Consider the following 22,137-nt stretch of genomic DNA (forward strand, 5'->3'; position numbering starts at 1 on the left):
TGACATTGATGTGTGTTGTTGAAGAGACTACTCTGGAATTAGCAATGCATGGCATATACTGTATTATGCTTTTTACGTTTTAAAATGCTATGTTTGTGCTGTACATCAGCAGTATATTGGCATTAATGGACATCTGCTGGTAGGGGGCACATGTAGTAGAGAAGCTTTCAAATACTGGCTGTAGCATCTGGGACTTGTAGAAGAAGCACTCATACAAAAAGCTCCATGGGAAGACATTTTAATTACCATGATTAAGGGTTAACTGAAAATGTAAAATGTTTATGGCATTATAGAAGCACAAACATTAAAAGCTTTCGAAAATGCCAACCAAAAAAGAGAAATATACTAAAATAGCAATTACTGTTCATTATGCTTATTAATTTATTTGCAACCTCCTTGAAGTTAGAGCAGTAGTTGTTGAAATATTTTAAAAGAGAAAAGAAAAAAGATTTATTCACAATATCATAAATAGTTAAAGGGAAACGGTCATTAGATTTATGCTGCCTTTACAACGGGCAGCCCGAATCTGAGCCTGGCAGTGAGACTGCAGCCCGACATGTCTTACCCTGTGAGTGCACCTTAGGATAGACTTGGCAATCATGTGGAGTGCGGAGAATCCCACCTGGGACCACACTGGACTAGTCAGATCTCGATCTATAGGCCCTGTTCTACATTTCTAACGGTTTTCTCTGAAATGCTGCAGAGTTTGAGTAAAGTGTACCTGGCTCCAATAGTGCAGCAAGTTTTTGATTTGTGCTGCCTGTTTTTCGGAAAGCATGACTTTATTAACTGGTTCCCCTAAAATAGTCAAAATGCTCGTAAACAAACAACTTAGCAATTTACTTGTTATTAAAAATCCTCTGTCCTCAAGAACACAAGACTTTTTAACTATATATTGCTCATTGCCTTAGTCACAGACAATCATTGCTGACTAGCTGTTCTTACAAGCTCTTTGCTTATAGAAGTTGGAAATACTGCTCCAAAGCTGGAGCCAGCCAACCTCAGTGCCCTTTTGCTCCCCCAATCCAGATATTGTATCGCAATACAAATTGCAGAGGCAAAGATGTTTCTTGGTTGCAGCATCTGATACAGCATGGTTGACCCACACTCAACTGTGCCACAGGTCCAAACTGTCAGTCATCAATGCCACACTGGCCATCCCTTGCCCCCCTAGTTGGCAGGCAGGCTGGGTAGCAGTGTGCCCCTGAGGATCAGTAATGAAAACCAGATTGATCCCCAGGGGAAAAAAAATTGTCGAGAAAGGTTTTGGGGTTTTTTGTTTTATAAAATTTGCTGCTTTACATTTTTTTAGAACTTTGATAGCAACAAAACATTCAGGGATTTTAGATTTCGAAGTTTAGGTGGCGTTACCTACAAATTAAAATGAGAAAAAAACCTTGCATTGAATATGTAGGTGTCTTTGAGTGCCTTGGATCTACCTCTGCAGTTCGGGATCTCTCTATCACGTACTGTAGTCGCTCAGGTACATGCAGAAAGCAGAGTTTAGAAGCAAGCAATTATTTCTGCCTAAAACATCTGCCTCAATTAAGTTTATGCATGAGCCCCTAGTACAGATACTGCGTCCTGTGTCCCTGATCAGGATTTCTAACACTGATAAGAGGGCTGGATAATGGCTCTTCATTAGGAGCAAAATATCAGGCTTTGAAATCTCACTTTTGATGAAGGAGCTCTGCTGTCGTGTGTGGAATTACAGACTTAAAATACACAATGGCATTTCTCATCTCTGCCTGTACTAAACTCATTTATTCTTCTTATAGGCTTTATTGTTGGAAGTACATTGTGCAGCCACATTTAATGGGCTCTGCTCACTATTGAGTTCTTTTTCTGAGCTATTCTAGAAAATGGAATCCTAACTGATTCCAATATGTCAGTGGGATCCATTACAAGATAGACGATTGCAGATCCTTCTTATCTGCATTTACCAGGAGGACATTAGAAAGATATTGTGCGAGTGTTGTGGGAACCACTTTGTGCTGGCACTATATATGTGTGATGGCATTGTCATTATTTCTTATTCTTTATATACAGTATCAGTATCCTGTTGCGTAACACGGTACAGAGGTTATAGTCATCCACATCAATCCCTATGTGAAATGAGGCTTTCGCCAACAATAGGGATTATGTTGTTGGAAACTATTTACCTCTCATTATGTTTTTTTGTGTGGGAGTAAATTTCTCCAGAGGTAGAGCATGTTCACTTCACGTCAATTTCGCTCTGTCAGATTTGATACATTGGGCAACAACAATACCAGCCAATAGTGGTAAATCCAATAGACTGTTAGTAGTCCCTTTTAAATTAGAGGTATTCTAATGTACACGTCTGAAATGAGAATATGCCCTTAATTGCTGAAAGATGGCAATGCTTCCAAGTGGGATTCTCATTCGAGTTTAGTAGGACAAGAATAGAGAGTAGATAGATAGGTGAAGCATGTTATCCACTATTCTCGGTCTTCTGAGACTACTGTAGTTAAAAAGAGGTGTATATGTGTGCATGTGTATTCCCAATTACTCACAAGAACTTAGGGATATTTAGCTTTTGGGTGAAATTTAGCGAAACTTAAAAAGTTCACGCTACAGTGATATTTTATCATCAAAGTAGGGCATTTATACTCTCATTCGGTGCCGGCACCAATCAGTGCTGGCGTCGCTCTTTTATCCTACTGATGTAATCAGACATCCAGAGAAAATGAAAGTGCAGCCACATTTCTTCCTTCCTTCTGGTGTCTTCAATTGTCCAAAGTAGGGGAGAGCGAAGTCTGCGCTGATTGGCTTCAGGCATTGCGTGTCATCATGTCACCTGAGCCCCAAGAAAGCCAATCGAACAGATCCGGTATCGGAGGTGAGTATAGTTATTATTTTGGGGGAACAAAGGGATTAAGAAGGGGTTGTCTGAGTAGTGGACAAACCCCTTTAACCCATCCAATTTGTGACTATTATTACCCTAGCAAGTAGCAACAGATAAAATTCAATTTTTAAGTGTTGATTGTTTGAATATACTATTAAGATCCTCGGAACGATAACTAAAGTGTTTAATAATTTAGTTGGGGCTACACTGTGTTTTTGGTTGCGAAACAGACCACACAGCCAAAGATCACTGTGTTGCTGATACAGCATAATGAAGGTGACCGGGGCCATATGGCAACCCACAGGGAATTGCTACAGTGATAAGCAAGTTGCAAAAACTCCTACTGGTTCTAAGTTTCTGCGATTTATCTCAGTCGCAGCACTATTCACCTGCATTAAAGGACCATTCCAGTGATTTATGTTTTATTTGCACCTTTCTTTTTTCTTTTTTTTTTTTAAATTCTTTATTTAAGGAATCATATACATATAAGGCACAAAATTCTCGGATCTAACGATCCATTTGCACCCCTAAAAGGCACCAAACAAGAACAAGACAGATATAACAAATGCATTACATTCTCATAAATGCCGCTCAGACGTATGATCTGTCTTGATTTCCAATCATATGAAAAATGCCACAAATTTTTTATTTACAAGATTCTTTAGATCGAAGGTATGAAAAGATGAAACAAAGCCAGAAAGACAGAAGTAGTAGCTTGCGAGGGCAGAATAGAGAAACAGAGTAGGCAGTGTTAGTTAAGTGATAGGACAAGAGGAGGAAAAAGAAGAGGAAAGGAAAAAGGTCGATATTGGGAAGAGAGGAAAGGGGGAGGGGGGGTTTGTCTCCAGTTCACCTCTCAACTTAAGCCAATACGTCTCGGTTTGTTGGAAATCCATCCACTCTCTCCAAGTTGCCCAGAATTTCATGTAATTGTCATGTAGAGAGGAGGTGAGGTCCTCAATTGACCTTTGAAATCCATTGTGATACAGTTGGTGGAAGAAGACTTGTCCACTATTTTGGGATACACGCTCTGGCTGCCATAATGAGAATTTTTTTCAATTAATTTTTGTAAGTTTTTAGGAAGTCTCGCCGTGATGTAGCAGGAGAAGGGAAGGGCAGGACCCATCTCCTCGGTGCCTCCCATTGACTTGGCGGATGATATCAGAAACTTCTGTCCGAAAGGGCTGGATGGCCTCACATTCCCAGAATACATGGAAGAGTGTACCCTCCTCTTTACCGCATCTCCAGCAGGCTGGATCTGCCGAGGGGAATATAGCATGGATCCTAGAGGGCACCCTGTACCATCTGGACAATAATTTGTAGCTGGCCTCTTGGAACCTGGAGCTAATAGAGGAGCTGTGTGCAAGAGAAAAAATGCTGGCCCTTTGCCTCAGAGTAAGGCTGATGTCAAGATCCCTTTCCCTTTGTAGTATATAGGGTGGAAGAGGTTGGTTAGTGGGGGAAGACAACATGGAGTATACTACAGAGAGCGAGTGACGTGCTGGACCTGTACCTTCGCATATGAGTTCGAACTGGGTCTTGGGGAGTCTGAAACGCTCCTTAGGTGGGAGTTTGCCGAAGAAGTGCGCAAGCTGTAGGCATCTCCAATGTCCCAACGGAGCTGGATTTTGTCTAGCGCCTAGCATAGCTATTGAAGGCCATTCAATGTCGTCCCCGAAGTCTTCCACCCGGTCAATTCCTCCCTGTATCCAGAGTTGGAAAATGGGATTCGACCCTCCCGGTCCAAAGAGGGGATGACAGGACTGGGGTTAGCCTTGAACAGGTAGGGAGCATTTCCAAGCGTACCGCCTCAGTATTACAATAGGTTACTGTTGGGCCAATAGTCGGGTGTGTTTTTACTTCTGCAGGGGTGACGGAAAGAATCCACGGCAGGTTTTTTTAGGGGTACCGTAGAAAAGGATTGTTCTGTCTGGACCCATACCTTTTGTGTTCCATTTCTACACCAATATATTACTCTGGAAAGATGCCCAGCAAGATGATATTGCTTCACATCAGGTAAACCAATTCCACCCCTGTGCTTGGGTCTAGTCAAAATTGTTTGTTTGATTCGAGCTGGTTTGCCCGCCCATATAAAGGAAGACTGGACTGATGCTATTGTCTTCAAAAAGGCGGGCGGAATTTTTACCGGTACTGCCTGTAATAGATATAGGAGCCTAAGTAAAATGTTCATCTTGTAAATTTGGCATCTTCCAAGCCAAGAGAACAGCAGCTTCCCCCAACGATCGCAATCCTTCCTGATAGAGGTTAACAATTCAGGAAAATTATGTTGATATAGAAGACTAAGGTCTCTCGTAAGACATATCCCCAAGTATCTGAGAGATTGTGATGCCCACTTAAAATTAAAGGAAGATTTCAAACCCTCAACTTCCCGGGGAGCAAGATTTATGTTCAATGCTTCTGACTTTGAAAAATTAATTTTACAATTTGAAAGTTGGGAGTAGATTTGAAATTTTTTCATCAAATTGGGAAGGGAGGTCCTGGGTGAAGAAATAAAGAACAAAAGGTCATCTGCATATGCAGCTACTTTATGTGTGGTTTGGCGAATCGTGATGCCCGCTATATCCCCTATGGCTCGTATGTGTCTGAGGAAGGGTTCCAGTGAGTATAAATATTAGAGGTGATAACAGGCATCCCTGTCGAGTGCCATTTGAAATAGAAAATGAATCTGAGAGTATCCCATTCACTCTGACCCTTGCCAAGGGATCTGAGTAAAGAGATAACATCCATCTCATCATTCCGTCGCCCAACACCAGAGTGTGGTTTCCATAAAAGTCCAATCTACTTTGTCAAACGCCTTTTCGGCATCAGTTGATTGAGAGCAGTATGGACTGGATCCCCCCTAGTTTGGCTTTGTGTATTAGATTGATTGCTTTAATGGTATTGTCTCGGGCCTCACAATCCGCAACAAAACCCGCCTGATCCGGATGGATAATTTGCGAGAGAATGGGAGCTATTCTTGTTGCAAGAATTTTGGCGAACAATTTGGTGTCTACATTTAATAGAGATATTGGGCGAAAACTGTCGCACTGTGTGGGTTCCTTTTTTGCCTTATGAATTACAGTAATGTGAGCTCTAAGGGAATTCCTATTCGGGGTAAAGTCATTCAGAGCTCTAGAATTAAATGCCGATACGAAATGTGGGGTGATCACTTTCCTGAATCTTTTGTAGTAAAGGAGTGGGAACCCGTTGGGGCCTGGTGCCTTACCTGTCTTTGAAGAAGTTATAGCATCCCACAGCTCTTGATTAGAGATTAGAAGCTCTAGCGCTGCTGTCTCAGCTTCCATCAGGCGAGGCATCTTTGCATCTTTGATGTAGTCTGATATTTTTTGGTGCAGAGTTTTAGTTGACCTTGATGAGTTTTCTGTATTTAAGTTATATAGGGTCGTATAGAAACATTTAAAGGTCTCAGCTAATCTCAGTCGAAAAGTGTAAAAAAGTATTTTGCTGGGAAGGAGAGGCAATCTTGGAAACAAACGTCGACTTCTGCTGTTGTCTAAGGGCCCTCTCTAGTGTCCTACTACATTTATTTCCATGTTCGTAGAAATGTCGTAGGCATCGGGCCAAGATTCCCTTTGCTTTTGTGTTGAGCAATTTGCGCAGTTCCTCTCGGACCTTAAAGAGCTCGCCACCCACCTCTGCCAATGATGTGTGTTTGTGTCCTGTCTCCAAGTCTTTCATTTGTGATAGTAAATTAGAGATCTCCATCTCTCGCTCCCTCTTCAACTTAGCCCCTTGTTGGATGAGCACCCCCCTGATCACACATTTGTGAGCTTCCCAAATTGAGGTTGGAGATATTTCTCCAGGCTTATTGGCAGAAAAGTATTCTGCCAATGCATTATTTAATTTTTGCATCACTTCAGGACTATCTAGCAGGGAAGTATTCAGCTTCCATTGCCATTGGTGTGGGACGGGAGACTGTAGCGTAATTGTCATGGTACAGAGTACGTGGTCTGAAAAGGAAATTACATCTATTTGGGTCTGTGTGATACGATTAAGGTCCCTATGATTTACAAAGAGATAGTAAAGTCTGGAGTATGTTTTATGTACGGCTGAGTAAAAAGAATAGTCTTTGTCAGTTGGGTGTAGTAGTCTCCATGTGTCTATCAATTGGTATTCGTGAAGTATACCTTTAACCTTACGTAGAGCAGACAGTGTGTGGAAGTACCCGAAGATTTGCACCTTTCTTAAGCAGTATGTTTGTAAGAGTACTGACAGTAGTAACATACTCACTGGTCGCTGTCTTCACTTGGTTTCGGTGGCACTCTGACGCCATGTGATTACATCTGTAAACTGCTGGATTAATTTGTGGAGCGACGGTTAACCCTAGAACACATACCTGGGGCCTCGCAGGTCTCCTAGGTTACTTGTTTTCTATTGTATATTTCTATGGTTTTGCGTTCTATGGTTAATCTAGCAATATACAGCAAGCACTCTGTGATTTGGCAAGTCACAAGTGCTGTCATGTGATGCCGCAACGATCTTGAGCACCACATTGGAAGAAGACTTCATCCAGTGAGTATTTTACTGCTTTCATGACACAACACACATGATCCCTAAAATCAACATTGGAGTGATCCTTTAAGCCCAACCTTTGTTACAGCCAAAGTCACAGAGTAGGGATTGCTTTATTGAACATCCCATTTTAGATTTTGTAACACCGATACTTTTTTTCCCCCCACTGTATATTGGAAAAGGTATTCAGTCAGCCACCAATTTTGCAAGTTCTGCCACTTAAAAAGATGAGAGAGGCCTGTAATTGACATCCTAGGTAGACCACAACTATGAGAGACAAAATAAGAAAACAAATCCAGAAAATCACCTTTTCTGATTCGGCAAGATTTTTTTTTGCAAATTATGGTGGAAAATAAGTATTTAGTCAATAACAAAAAAGTTCATCTCAATATTTTGTTATATATCTTTTGTTGGCAATGACAGAAGTCAAACATTTTCTGTAAGTCTTCATAAGGTTGGCACACACTGTAGGTGGTATGTTGGCCCGTTCCTCCATGCAGCTCTCCTGTAGAGCAGCGATGTTATGGGCCTGTCACGGGGCAATATGGACTTTCAACTCCCTCCCATAGATTTTCAATGGGGTTGAGATCTGGAGACTGGCTAGGCCACTCCAGGACCTTCGTATGCTTCTTACGATGCCACTCATTTGTTGCCCTGGTAGTGTGCTTGGGATCATGCTGAAAAAACCCAGCCACGTTTCATCTTCAATGCCCTTGCTGATGGAAGGAGGTTTGCACTCAAAATCTCACGATACATGGCCCCATTCATTCTTTTCTGTACACGGATCAGTCGTCCTGGTCCCTTTGCAGAGAAACAGCCCCAAAACATGATGTTACTGTGAAGCATGGGGTTAGCAAGTATGGTGTTCTTTAGATGCAACTCAACATTCTGTCTCCTGCAAACACGACGAGTTGTGTTTTAACCAAACAGTTCTACTTTGGTTTCATCAGACCATATGACATTTTCCCAATACTCTTCTGGATAATCCAAATGCTCTCTAGCAAACTTCAGGCAGGCCCGGACATGTACTGGCTTAAGCAGGGGAACACGTCTGACACTGCAGTATTTGAGTCCCTGGCGGCGTAGTGTGTTACTGATGGTAGCCTTTGTTACGGTGGTCCCAGCTCTATGCATTCACTAGGTCCCCCTTGTGTTTCTGGGATTTTTGCTCACCATACTTGTGATCATTTGGACCCCTTGGGGTGATATTTTGCGTGGAGCCCCAGATCGAGGGAGATTATCAGTGGTCTTGTATGTCTTCCATTTTTTATTATTGCCTCCACAGTTGATTTCATCACACCAAGCTGCTTTCCTATTGCAGATTCAGTCTTCCCAGTCTGGTGCAGGGCTACTATTTTGTTTCTGGTGTCCTTTGACAGCTCTTTGGTCTTCACCATAGTGGAGTTTGGAGTGCGACTGTATGAGGTTGTGGACAGGTGTCTTTTATACTGATTAGTTCAAACAGGTGCCATTACTACAGGTAATGAGTGAAGGACAGAGGAGCCTCTTGAAGAAGTACTTACAGGTCTGTGAGAGCCAGACGTCTTGCATGTTTTTAGATGACTAAATACTTATTTTCCACCATAATTTGCAAAAATAAATATTGCCAAATCAGACAAGGTGATTTTCTGGATTTGTTTTCTCATAGTTTTGCTCTACCTATGATGTCAATTACAGGCCTCTCTCATCTTTTTAAGTGGGAGAACTTGCACATTGGTGGCTGAGTAAATACTTTTTTCCCTACTGTAATATAATGCAAGTCCAACGCGTGTAAAAGATTGGCTCCACGAATCCATGAATTTGGAATCTTTAGAAGTTACAATAACCAATACTGTACATATAGGCGTGAGAGTAATGCACCCAATGAACGATCATGAGTTGTGCCATATTACAATTAAAGTTAGGAGAAAAGGAAATAAGAAAACTTACAGCTGTGGTCCATTATATGTCCTCTTCCCTGAAAATTCTACACTTAAAGGGTTATCCCCAGAATAATAAGTAAGTAATCTATGCAGAGTTGGACCCTCAACGATACTAAAAACAGGAGGCTGGGCTTTAAAGAGCCCGGTGCTAAGTGGACGGATGGTGTGCATGTTTCATGTTGTATCATAATTGTATCTATTTAAACCAATAATATTTAGGTACTTAGGAACTCAAAAACAAAGTTTCTATACTTGAATCCAGCATTTTTTCACAAAACTCTTAAACCAGTAAGATTTCTTTATTGAGGGATTCGCTGATTATGATAGAAAAGTAATAACTAGTGATGAGTGAGTAACAACTATTCATGTTCGGATTATTTGTAATGAATCCCAAAGTACTATTCTGGTATTTTTTTGCAAATAATGAACCTAATGCAAGTCAGTGGGGAACCTGTGCATTATTCTTTACGTGACAAACACTGGAAAAGTACTCTGTATTCGGTAAGCATTATCTGAGCACGAATAGTTACTATTCGCCCATCACTAGTGATAACAGGATTTACTCAGAAAACTGTTTTTTTTTTCTTAAAGATTTTAAAGGATGTGCCACTGTCCAATCGTTTCTACATTACGAAGTATACAGTGCGGGTGAGGTCCTGACTACTATTAACCGCTGGGTTTGCCATTGGCAAAATATCTGATCTCATGTCCTACTTTAATGAAAGATATAGGTAGATGATATGTCATGATTGTGAGCGCGGCATGGCAGTTATTCGTAGACATGTCACCTGCCTCACATGCACTGTCATGCAGATGCAAGTCGAGGTGGACAAACCCTTTAACTAATGTAGCGAAAAGCCTATAACTCTTTAGATTTATTTGCTTGAGCTGTTCCACCTCTATAAGCTAAAGAACGTTCTCACTTTTGGAGATATATTAGAGTAGACATAGGTATTTGGTAATTTACATAGATGGGTGTAGATATTCCTAGATGCATTCTTGATATTTTCCCAACATTTATATCGTGCCCTGACTGTACCCCGCTCTGTGCACAGAATACAAAATTTAGAAAATATAGATTTATATAAATGTTGAAAAGGGCTATCCCTTCTCAGTTTTACCTCACCTGTAGGTCCATTGTAGGCTGCTGTCTCTCAGCCTCTGGTGGATCGTTCGGTGGTGATGGTATCCTTGATGAACAGGTCAGCCACTTTGCCATGTCGTAAGTGCGTTGTTAGTCTGCACATTCATGATCCTAATGCAGCTAGATGCATCTCATTAGTATGGGCTACTGCGTGTGTCTTAGAGCCATCTAATTGACCTCAGCAGCGATAGCCCGTTAAGAAGAGCGCTCATACTCCTGAATGCTCCCTGCCTTCTTCAAGAGATATTACAGGTGAAGAACAGAGCAAGTATAGCCTTTGCTTCATTTCTAGCTGTAAAGATATCATTTAGGGAAGAGTTTTTTGAAATAAGGCAATATTGAAAACAAATTACATTAGGTAAGTTTAATATTTAAGAGCTATAACCGCAAACTGGATTACCAAAAGGTTCATACTGCTATAATAAAACCGGTCCCAATCCACCTCTCATTCTTTTTTTTTTAGTATTGTTTAACTACACTGGAAGCAGAATATTTCCTAGATAAAGCGCCTAACCTAACGAATGCATTCAATGCTAATCACACTTCAGATTTCACATTTTGTCGGTGGTCAGATACAGATACTGCTGTCATATGAACATGAACCGATTTTCTATAAACCTTAATGAGCAAGACCCTGTACCTCATTATAGAAATGTACAAGTAGCCAAGACTATTCATTGAATGTTATTAACTTTTAAGTCAACTCCTGACGATTCTCATTGGCCTTTGCAATATTATCAGTTCCCAGGCAGAAGCTTCTGCAGATTGTGAATATTATTTTTTTACATAAAAGATAGGATTGAGAAAAAGGTGAAGAAACCAGTTATTTTTATTTCACCATTTTTTTCTGCACGTTGTAATGTTCACTAAGAGTTTTTCACCCTTGGCAATGGAAGTTACGTAATGCTATGTTTATGTTTACTTATGTTCACTTCTTTAGGATTTTAAAGTATCACCTCAAGGGTTTTTTTTATGTGACGATCACCAGAAATAAGCATTCGGTCCTAGTTAACAGGTCATGTGATCAACTGATAACTAAGTAAACATATCAATTGCTAGAGGGCATAAAAGCTTTAGTTTTTCAGCCGCAAATTCTCATCTAAACACGGGTTGTGCTGCCGAAAGTAATGTAAAGGGCTTTGTATAGATGATTGGTTGAACCCTTAAAGAGGTGGTTCACTACTCTGCAATAGTGACCACATCTCTGTAAAAATAATAAGGAAGGCTTTTTCTAAATACCTTGATCAGGCAATTCTTCCATCCACTCATCCCTATGAAGTGACCTTCAGGGCTGTATGACCTCTGGGATCCGGTGATGTCACATAAACTTCCACTTGATCTGACATCACCGCAGCCAGCCCCAGTCTTCCTGAGTGACTGGACTGTGGGAGGAGTTTCACCGCTTATCACAGCCCAACATTACTCCTGCTTGCGGCACTCTGCAATGGAGACCCCATGTGACATGCTGCGCTTTGACGATGGGCTGTGATGAACAGTGAAACTCCACCTACAGCCCAACTCAGGAAGGCTGCGGTGATGTTAGGTCAACTGGAAGTTGATGTGACATCACTGGATCCCAGAGGTCACGGAGCCCCAGGCGTCACTTTATGGGGATGAGCGGACTACAGTAGCGCCACTCACAGGCAGAATTGGCTGATCAAGGCATTTAGAAAAAGCCTTCCCTATCTGTTTTACAGTGATGTGGTCACTACTGCAGAGTAGTGAACCACCCTGATGTGTAATGCTGTTAAACCAGGTGCTTAGCAGCCTCCCTAGTTGAAAGCCCCACCTAGCTGAGCACACCTATCCTCCCCATCCAAAAAATAGGGTCTGTTTGCTAAATGATCTTAAATTTACATTGCTCACAGATTTGTAATACACTACATGCACTAAAGAATTGGGACACTTGCAGAGCTGCAGAAGCTTTTATGACGTCTCATTCTAAATCCATATGCGTTGTGTCCCCCCTTATTTTGACATGTGCCTGTGGACAGTTTTGCCGAATCATTCATCCACAAGAGCATTTGTGAGGTCAAGCACTGTTGTTGGGTGGACTTGGCTCACAATCTTTGTTTCTGGTTTATCACTAAGGTGTTCTTTGGGGTTGTGGTCAGGGCTCTGGTGGACAGTCAACTTTTTCCACTCCAAGCTTTCTCAATTGTGGATCTTCCTTTATGCATTGGGTCACGGTTATGCTGTAACGGAAATGTGCTTTATACAAACTGTTCCCAAGTCGACAATTGTCCAAATTGTCTTCAGATTTGTTTGTACTTCACAATGTGTATTGTTTGACTTGCAGCAAGTTTGGCTGTCTTCTCTGCAGCTCTGGCTATACACAGGGCACTGCCAAGAGAGATTATCTTTTCTGCAAAACAAAATAACATTTCACCTAATGAATGGCGATGGGCAGCTTGTTTTAAACTGCATGATTATTATGAAATGTGCATCACTAGAAACCCTCATTTACTATGATCATGTTGTGTAAATGCACCTTAAAGGGGTTGTACGGTCTTAGCGTACAAGTCTGCAGTCACTCTGTAGTTTCAGAGTTGTGAATCTTTACAGCAAATGCACTGCTCAATGTGCGGATTCTCATTCTCTGGTGTTTGCGTGGGCACGTGACCGCAAGTGTGCAATTTACATACATGTGGTCACGTCAACTAGATGCGTGGCCTCGCTTAATATAAGTGAACTAACTGTACTACCCGGCTTCGCCCGGGTTAATAACTGTTGTTAACAAAAATAGAATGTATTAACAAAAATTTATTCTGCACGCAAAAAACACAAAACAAATAGATAGAAATGTAATTATTAAAATGCAAAATCTAAGCTAATAAAAGCATTTCACAACATATATTTCAACACCACAGGTATTCTACACAGATTTAACTAAATTGGCCAAGTAATGTGCTCCGTCTGTCTCTTTCCCCGTCTGTCTCTTTCCCCGTCTGTCTCTTTCCCCGTCTGTCTCTTTCCCCGTCTGTCTCTTTCCCCGTCTGTCTCTTTCCCCGTCTGTCTCTTTCCCCGTCTGTCTCTTTCCCCGTCTGTCTCTTTCCCCGTCTGTCTCTTTCCCCGTCTGTCTCTTTCCCCGTCTGTCTCTTTCCCCGTCTGTCTCTTTCCCCGTCTGTCTCTTTCCCCGTCTGTCCCTTTCCCCGTCTGTCCCTTTCCCCGTCTGTCCCTTTCCCCGTCTGTCTCTTTCCCCGTCTGTCTCTTTCCCCGTCTGTCTCTTTCCCCGTCTGACTCTTTCCCCGTCTGTCTCTTTCCCCGTCTGTCTCTTTCCCCGTCTGTCTCTTTCCCCGTCTGTCTCTTTCCCCGTCTGTCTCTTTCCCTGTCTGCCTGTGTCTGTCCATCTCTATCACTGTCTTTCACGGTCTGTCTCTGTCTGTCTCTTTCTATCCATTTCCCCACCGACCTCTTATTACCTCACATATAATGTTCTTATACTATGAATGTCTTTTGTTCCTATAGCAACCAATCACAGCTCCTACTAATAACCTCTAGTTCCAGGCTCCATTTACTTTAATGGAGGCATGTTTTTTGGAGAGTAACTGTAAAGCGCGGGGTTAAATTTTCCTGTCAAAACATAGTCTACGACATTCCCTGGGTCACATGAGGTGCCTGTGCAAAATTTTGTGATTGTAAATGCGATGGTGCGGATACACTTTTCGTTTCACTTTTTCCCCATTATGCAGATAGGGGCAAAATTGATTGGTAAATTGGAACGCGCGGGGTTAAAATTTCGCCTCACAACATAGCCTATGACGCTCTCGCGGTCCAGGCATGTGAGTGTGCAAAATTTTGTGGCTGTAGCTGCAACGGTGCAGATGCCAATCCCAGACACAGACACACACACAGACGCACACACAGATACATACATACATACATACATATATACATACATTCAGCTTTATATATAAGTGAATTGAGTGAGGCCCTATAAGTCTAGTCAGAATGTGGCTGGGAGTATGCAAATACATGCAGTCACATGCACTCTGGCACCGGAAAATCCTCACTTTGTTGTGCACACACTGTGAAGATTCACAAGCCTGCAGTCACATAGTGGCAGGACAACCCTTAAAGTATACCCAAGGATTAATATTTACCTTCAATTAAAGTAAGGGGCCTAGATCAACCCCTGAAATAGTAGAAGTAGTAGAATAAGGAAAAATAATTTCATTGCCGGGCTTCACTCAACTTTTCTGGCTTCATGGCCAGTATAGCAATTAATCATGAGTCATATGCAGCTGCATAAACCATGTTTTGAAGATATTTTAGCCAAGAACTTTTGACACTTTATACCCCTCATACTGTATCTTTTTCATGTGACACATGCACATTTCATGCCCTGTTTACAGCTGCATCCGAGACTTTACTAGTGTCCATCGCGATTATTCTAATAAAATTACGAGTACCATAATGGAAACAGTACGGATCCCATATGTCCAGTGGGATTCCTTTGGTATGGTTTCTATCGAACATGGGATTACCCTCTTAAAGGGGTACTCCAGGGACATACAAAATATTCAACTGTCCCTGCCCTCATAAACTATAAAGATGAGATGCAGAATGCTGTTCTTGTACTTGTGTGACAGGAGCTGCTCTTCCTGCTCCCGCCTCCTTTCTGACACACAGTGCAGAAGAATAAGTTTTTTTGTTAAATGAAGATGTTTTGAAAAATGTTTACTATTTAAATGTGTATTATTTATTTTATTTATTTTATTACATGCCTTGGAGAACCCCTTTAAGTATTTCTGTTGCAATAATAAAACAGGAAAGTTGAATTCCTAATGTAGATATGGACATACCCTAATGCCGCAGAGGAGACATTTTTTTACTATTTGTTTTTTATTATCAATTTTCCCTTTCTTGGTGTGTTAGATGCTTCTATCCACTGGCCATAGAGCTCCTGACAATATAATGAGCTGTAAGATGTCAGTTAATGGCTTGGGGTTACTTCTGGTCTGCTTAGTAAATATGTCTTTCTTCCTTCGCCATTTTTATACCAGCAGTGCCAATAAAGGTAATAGCTTTTGTGAGATGTACAGTGTTGATTGATGATAGTCAGTTCTGCTTCATCATCTGCTTGAAAGCTTTAATGTACACAGCACAAGAGCCAAGCAGTCACAAGCTAGTGCTTTGCTCTGACCTTTATACATTGTCAATTGCTCATTTCGGCGTCATATTAGGCCATCTAAATAACAGCGAACATGTATGGCTCATTAATGTGCAGAACGTAGTATCCACTTGTACTATCATCATGGCCATTGAAGCTAGTAACATTCTTTATAGTGATAATGTTCACTTGGCCATAAAGCTGCAAGTGGCCTTCATTCTTAGAAATCAATGCAGAAACGAGGCATTAATATAAATACAGCCTATACATTATTAAAGTAATTAGCATTATTAAAGAGCCGCATCTTGTGCTTTTGCTATAGGAATATAAGACTTTACATTATCAGTGACTGTGGCTCCATTATAGTGAAGCTGCCCTTGTTTAATAGTTTCACTATAAATGTCTATATCTCCTGATGTAATCACCCCTATGGCCACTTAATGCTTGATTTGGTTATTCATTCTTCAGCAGCAGAAATAATCTCAAAACATATCTGTAAGAAAAAAGTACAAAAGTTTCAACTAATAGTTTGTGACTTCAGTCTTTCATGTATAAAATCACATGTGTGTCGGTGAGATGGCACGCCATTTCCCATAGCCTAAAAATTCTCCATAGCAAACACTGCTACCGGTATGTAGGAGTGAAGTTCACAGACTTGTTTTCTAAGTAACAAAAAACAGCACAGCATACAAACAAAAGTGAATATTTTTACAACAGAAAAATCAAGTTTTAGTGACCTCTTAAGCGGGCTTTACACGCTGCGATCTAGCTAGCGACATCGCAACCGATCGTACCCGCCCCCGTCGGTAGTGCGACACAGACAAATTGCTGCCCGTCGTGCACAACATCGCTTACCCCCGTCACACGGGCTTACCTGTCATGCGACGTCGCTCTGGCCGGCGATCTGCCTCCTTTCTAAGGGGGCGGGTCGTGCGGCATCACAGCGACGTCACACGGCAGCCGTCCGATAGAAGCGGAGGGGCGGAGATGAGCGGGACGTAAATATCCCGCCCACCTCTTTCCTTTCGCATTGGCGGTGGAGGCAGGTAAGGAGATGTTCCTCGCTCCTGCGGTGTCACACAGCGATGGAACGAGGAACAACATCGCTAATTAGAATAGAACGATTTTTTGTTTTAGGACGACCTCTCCGCGGCAAACGATTTTGGCCGCTTTTGCGATCGTTTTAGGTCGCACATGAGTATCACACGCTGCGATATCGTTAATGACACCGGATGTGCGTAACAAACAACGTGACACCGACGATAAATCATTAACGATATTGTAGCGTGTAAAGCCCGCTTAACTCTACATATTTTTAAGAAAGTTATATACTCATGTTAAAATGGTTGTCCAGGACTGAGATATTATTGACGTATGGATGGGGTTAGCAGTTACTAGGTCCTATATACACTGTGAGTATAGATTATGGATTAGGAATACCACAGCTCTGTACACTGTTTAGTGGCTACTCTGTGGTACTGCAATTCATCTGCCATTGATGTTGATGGCAACTTGTCACCAGGTTTTTCCCTTATAAGCTGCGGCCACCACAAGTAAGCCCTTATATACAGCATTCTAGAATATTGTATATATTTGCCCAAGCCACTCTGTAAAACATGAAAAAGACCTTTATTATACTCACCCTGGGGAGGTGCGGTAAATTGGCATTGCTGCTCTTGGGTACAGCGCCTTCTATATCTTGTCCAGTTGTTGTCCTTCTTCCCAGCCCTTTGTAGATGACGCATCCGACGTCATCCACACAGTCCACCATTAAGCTCCTGCGTAAGTGCAGTTTGATTTGCCCTGCTGAAGGCAGATAAAAGTATTGTAGTGCTCCTGCACAGAGGCCGTCTTTGACCTTTTTTCGCGCCTGCGCATTAGAGTACTTTGCTCTGCCCTCAGCCAGCCAGATGAAAATGCGCATGTGCTGGAGGAGTAGAATGGCAGCCTCTCTGTTAATTACATAGGACGCGTCATCCACATTGGGCTGGGCAGGAGGACAGAGATCGCACAGGACAAGGGAGGCACCAGACCCAACACCAGCGACGCTCATTGGACCCGACCACCCCGTAGGTGAGTATACTAAATATCTTTTTTATGCTTTACAGAGCGTCCTAGGCACTTATATACAATATTCAAGAATTCTGTATATAAGGGCTTACTGGTCCTGGCTTCAGCTTATAAGGGAACCTGGTGACATGTTGCCTTTAAAGCGCTACAGTAGTCAAAGTGCCCCCAAAAAGAATTTAAGGGACTCTGTCATCGCAGACTGACTGTTCAAACAAAGTATAGGAGTTCAGTAAATCATGGTGTGCCGAAACATTTAATTGCTCCTTACCATAGTCTTGTTTTTGATTTGTCTCAGCCCTTGTCTGGCTTTATGAAGCAGGGCTGTCAATCAAAGAAGAGGGGAGAGTGTCGAAAGAGGGAAAACAAGAAGGTAGGAGGGTGCATTTCATTGCTTGGCTGCGCCATGATGCACTGAAAGGCTGCACTTGGTTTGAACATTCATTTTGTAGTTCCTTTAACTGAGGTGTTTCAGCCCCTCACATTGTTTGTCAGGTGGCTGCATGACCTGGTAAATGCTGATTTGTGAGAATGTTGGGTGTTTGACCCTCACTGATCTGATATAGATGACCTATCCCGATGATCAGTTATCAATACTTAAGACCTGTATTGCCCCTTTGTATATTTATGGGAGGTGTTAAAACTGAGCTACAGGCCACTTATTCTGTAGTTCCATATAGATTGATTTCTGGGTTAAATATGATCAAAAATGATCGTACGTTCAGGTACATGAATAATTGAATAGCACAGAACATCCCAAATTTAAAGCATTCTGACATGCACGTGTATAGCAGTTATTTATTTGTCATTTTAACAAGAGGGAACACCTTTTTCCACATGTCATGTAGGAGACAAAGCTAGAATGTGGAAGAAGTTGCTCTGGTCAGATGGGACCTCAGGAGAACTTTTTGGGTTAAATTCTAAGCAGTATTTGTGATGTAAAATGAACACTGCACATCATCCTGAAAACATTATTCCCACTGTCAAACATGGTGGTGGCAGCATCATGCTCCGGTGATATATATGCCCCAACGTCTCATGTGATGTATATGCCCCAGCGTCTCATGTGATTTATATTCGCCAGCGTCTACTGTGATGTACAGTTTGAAAAACAAAATGAGGAGGGCACCAAAATTATGTCCTACAGGAATCTAAACTTCAAGCACATCCTATACAATATGGAATTTGAAGAGAACAGCGAATGTGCAAAAAAAGTGGGATCACCAGAAATATATTTTTAAATATTGTACAAATTTATTTATTAATTAAAGACACCAGGAAAACACACACATTAAAATCAATTAAAAAAAGCAAAAGCTTACAAAAAAATACACAATGGATGCCAATGGTATATGACACCAGAACCTCACACCCTCTGCAAACCTGAACCCCATTGAATAGGAATGACAAAATAGATTGTGAAACAATGCCAGCAAGCAACTTTTAAAATACAATAGAAAAGAGTGTCTGTGAGCAGGCCAAAAACAATGTGCCCTGCAGAGCCAGATGGAAAACTGACAGTACTCAACCATGTAACACAAATGTCCAAAATTCAATAAAACAGATGAACGAACATGGAAAATGCAGGAGACCCCTGTCCAAGAGAGAATGTTGTTCTAAAATTGCACCTGAACCAATACTACCTGTAGACAGACACACAGGAGTCCGATAAAGATAAGAGGGGTGAGGTCAGGACCCCACGCGTATCGCCACCCAATGGTGTGGCTTCCTTATGGGAAAGTGTATTGTATGGCTACTGGTGTCCTTCTTATAATGTGATGTACAGTACAGACCAAAAGTTTGGACACACCTTCTCATCTCTAGAACAACTGTTAAGAGGAGACTTTGTGCAGCAGGCCTTCATGGCAAAATAGCTGCTAGGAAATCACTGCTAAGGACAGGCAACAAGCAGAAGAGAGTTGTTTGAGCTAAAGAACACAAGGAATGGACATTAGACCAGTGGAAATCTGTGCTTTGGTCTGATGAGTCCAAATTTGAGATCTTTGGATCCAACCACCGTGTCTTTGTAGAAAAGGTGAATGGATGGACTCTACATGCCTGGTTCCCACCGTGAAGCATGGAGGTGGAGGTGTGATGGTGTTGGGGTGCTTTTCTGGTGACACTGTTGGGGATTTATTCAAAATTGAAGGCATATTGAACCAGCATGCCTACCACAGCATCTTGCAGCGGCATGCTATTCCATCCGGTTTGCGTTTAGTTGGACCATCATTTATTTTTCAGGACAATGACCCCAAACACACTTCCAGGCTGTGTAAGGGCTATTTTACGAAGAAGGAGAGTGATGGGATGCTACGCCAGATGACCTGGTCTCCATAGTCACCAGACCTGAACCCAATCGAGATGATTTGGGGGTGAGCTGGACCGCAGAGTGAAGGCAAAAGGGCCAACAAGTGCTAAGCATCTCTGGGAACTCCTTCAAGACTGTTGGAAGACCATTTCCGGTGACTACCTCTTGAAGCTCACCAAGAGAATGCCAAGAGTGTGCAAAGTAGTAATGAAAGCAAAAGGTGGCTACTTTGAAGAACCTAGAATATAAGACATATTTTCAGTTGTTTCACACTTTTTTAAGTATTTCATTCCACATGTTGTAATTCATAGTTTTGATGCCTTCAATGTGAATCTACAATTTTCAGAGTCCTGAAAATAAAAAAACTATTTGAATGACAAGGTGTGTCCAAACTTTTGGTCTGTACTGTATATGCCCCCAGCATCTCCTTTGATATATATGCCCCCAGCATCTCCTTTGATATATATGCCCCCAGTATCTCCTATGATAGGTATGCCCCCAGTATCTCCTATATCTATGACCCCTCCATCTCCCGTGATATATATGCCCCCTTTATCTCCTGTGATATATATGCCCCAGCATCAAATAAACACTTGAAATAGATCACTCTGTTTATAATGACTCTATATAATGTGGTTTTCTGTTAGTATTGAATTACTGAAATAAATTAACCTTTTGATAATCTAGTTTATTGAGATGCACTTGTATATGCCCCAGCATCAATGCTTCTCCGATCCCTTGGCACCATCTTGTACCTGTAATGTCTGGCTGGAAGTCAGAAGTTGCTTCACAAGCACTCAATACTTTTGTCAAGTCTATGAGAGCTAGACTGAGGCTCTCATAGACTTGCACTGAGTTGTGCCCTAGAGCACTCCATGAAGCACTGTATCTGCAGCAGGTCACAATTGCCTGACACTGATGGGATCATCAGTGAAAATAGATGAAGACACCAGAAGATGAGTATATGACTAAACACAGCGCTAGAATGGTGCTTTAAGCTTGTAGGTGTAATGTGGAAAAGTTTCATGGGGTATGAATAGTTTTTCCAGTCTCTGGAGATGCATGTGCTCTACTCCTGGGACATTGTATTTGCTTTGTTTTTGTATGATTTTATAAACTTGTGATCGTAATGTTATTGGATTGTCATTGCACTCCGTGTACTTTGAGCAGCACCCCATGTACCTACTGTTTTGATGTCATGTTTGCATTCATGGAAGATTGATTTTGGGCACTAGTGAGGAAATGAAACATGATATTAAAAAGTTGCTTAACTTTGTATTACACAATGTTTAAGCTTTATTTGCATAATAATGGACACCCCTTTCCAGGACCATTAATAACATGCAGCAGGTTTCTCCTATGCGGTGTATTGACTAACTTCTGAAGGTGCCATGTTCCAGCGGATTAAATAAGATTAGTAAATAGAAATGTATCAGAAATGTAATTCATGCGACATCCTTATAAATCAGAAGCCTCTCCAGGACATTTTAATTAGAAATCTGTGCCTGTTCCCGTCTGCTGCCGCGCTCCGTCTGACAGTTTGTTCTTGGTCTGTTAGAACTTGCAGCACATGCACACTTTATTTTCATTGTGTTATACTGCCGTAGTGTTTTATCTTGTTTGGGCTTATTGTTTTTCTTAACTGTTCCTCCAGATATTGCTTCATTCATCTTGTTCTAGGTGAACTTCTATCATAACTCAGCTTCCTATCACGGTGTTGTATTGTTAGGGATCGCCATCAGGAAAGCAGTGCATTGATGTTATTTATCTCTAGATATTATCCACAGTCACTGCGAGTCGTGGCTGTCCTGTATTAGCTAGTTCTTATCTATGTAAGCAAAATGTGTCTTCTATTGTGGAAGGCATACTTAACTATTATTTGGTTGAGTGGTTAAATTAGATAAAAACCTTTTTTTCCCCGTTATGTGCTCAAAATTTTCCTATACACGTGTAAAAGGGCACACAACGGAGCCCAACCTCTGCGCTCCACTGTCCCCATATTATATTATGCCCAGCGCTCAGTGATAGAAATGCTGCTGTTAGTCCACAGTCTGCTGTCTAGTGCCAAGAGTACAATATTGAAAGGGATTCTGCCACCAAGTTTTTGCTATCCCCTCTGAGAGCAGCATGATATAGGGGCAGATACCCTGATTTCTGTGATGTTCCACTTACTCTGCTACTTGC

The 22,137-nt window shown here is 41.6% G+C and overlaps 1 protein-coding gene across 2 annotated transcripts in view; it reads left to right on the forward strand.

The window, feature by feature from the left end:
* DIAPH3 (diaphanous related formin 3) overlaps window positions 1–22,137 on the forward strand; it is a 979,498-nt gene that overhangs the window by 745,160 nt on the left and 212,201 nt on the right. The window lies entirely within an intron of this gene.

The sequence above is a fragment of the Anomaloglossus baeobatrachus genome, chromosome 2 (assembly GCF_048569485.1).
Source record: "Anomaloglossus baeobatrachus isolate aAnoBae1 chromosome 2, aAnoBae1.hap1, whole genome shotgun sequence".
NCBI classification, from domain to species: domain Eukaryota; kingdom Metazoa; phylum Chordata; class Amphibia; order Anura; family Aromobatidae; genus Anomaloglossus; species Anomaloglossus baeobatrachus.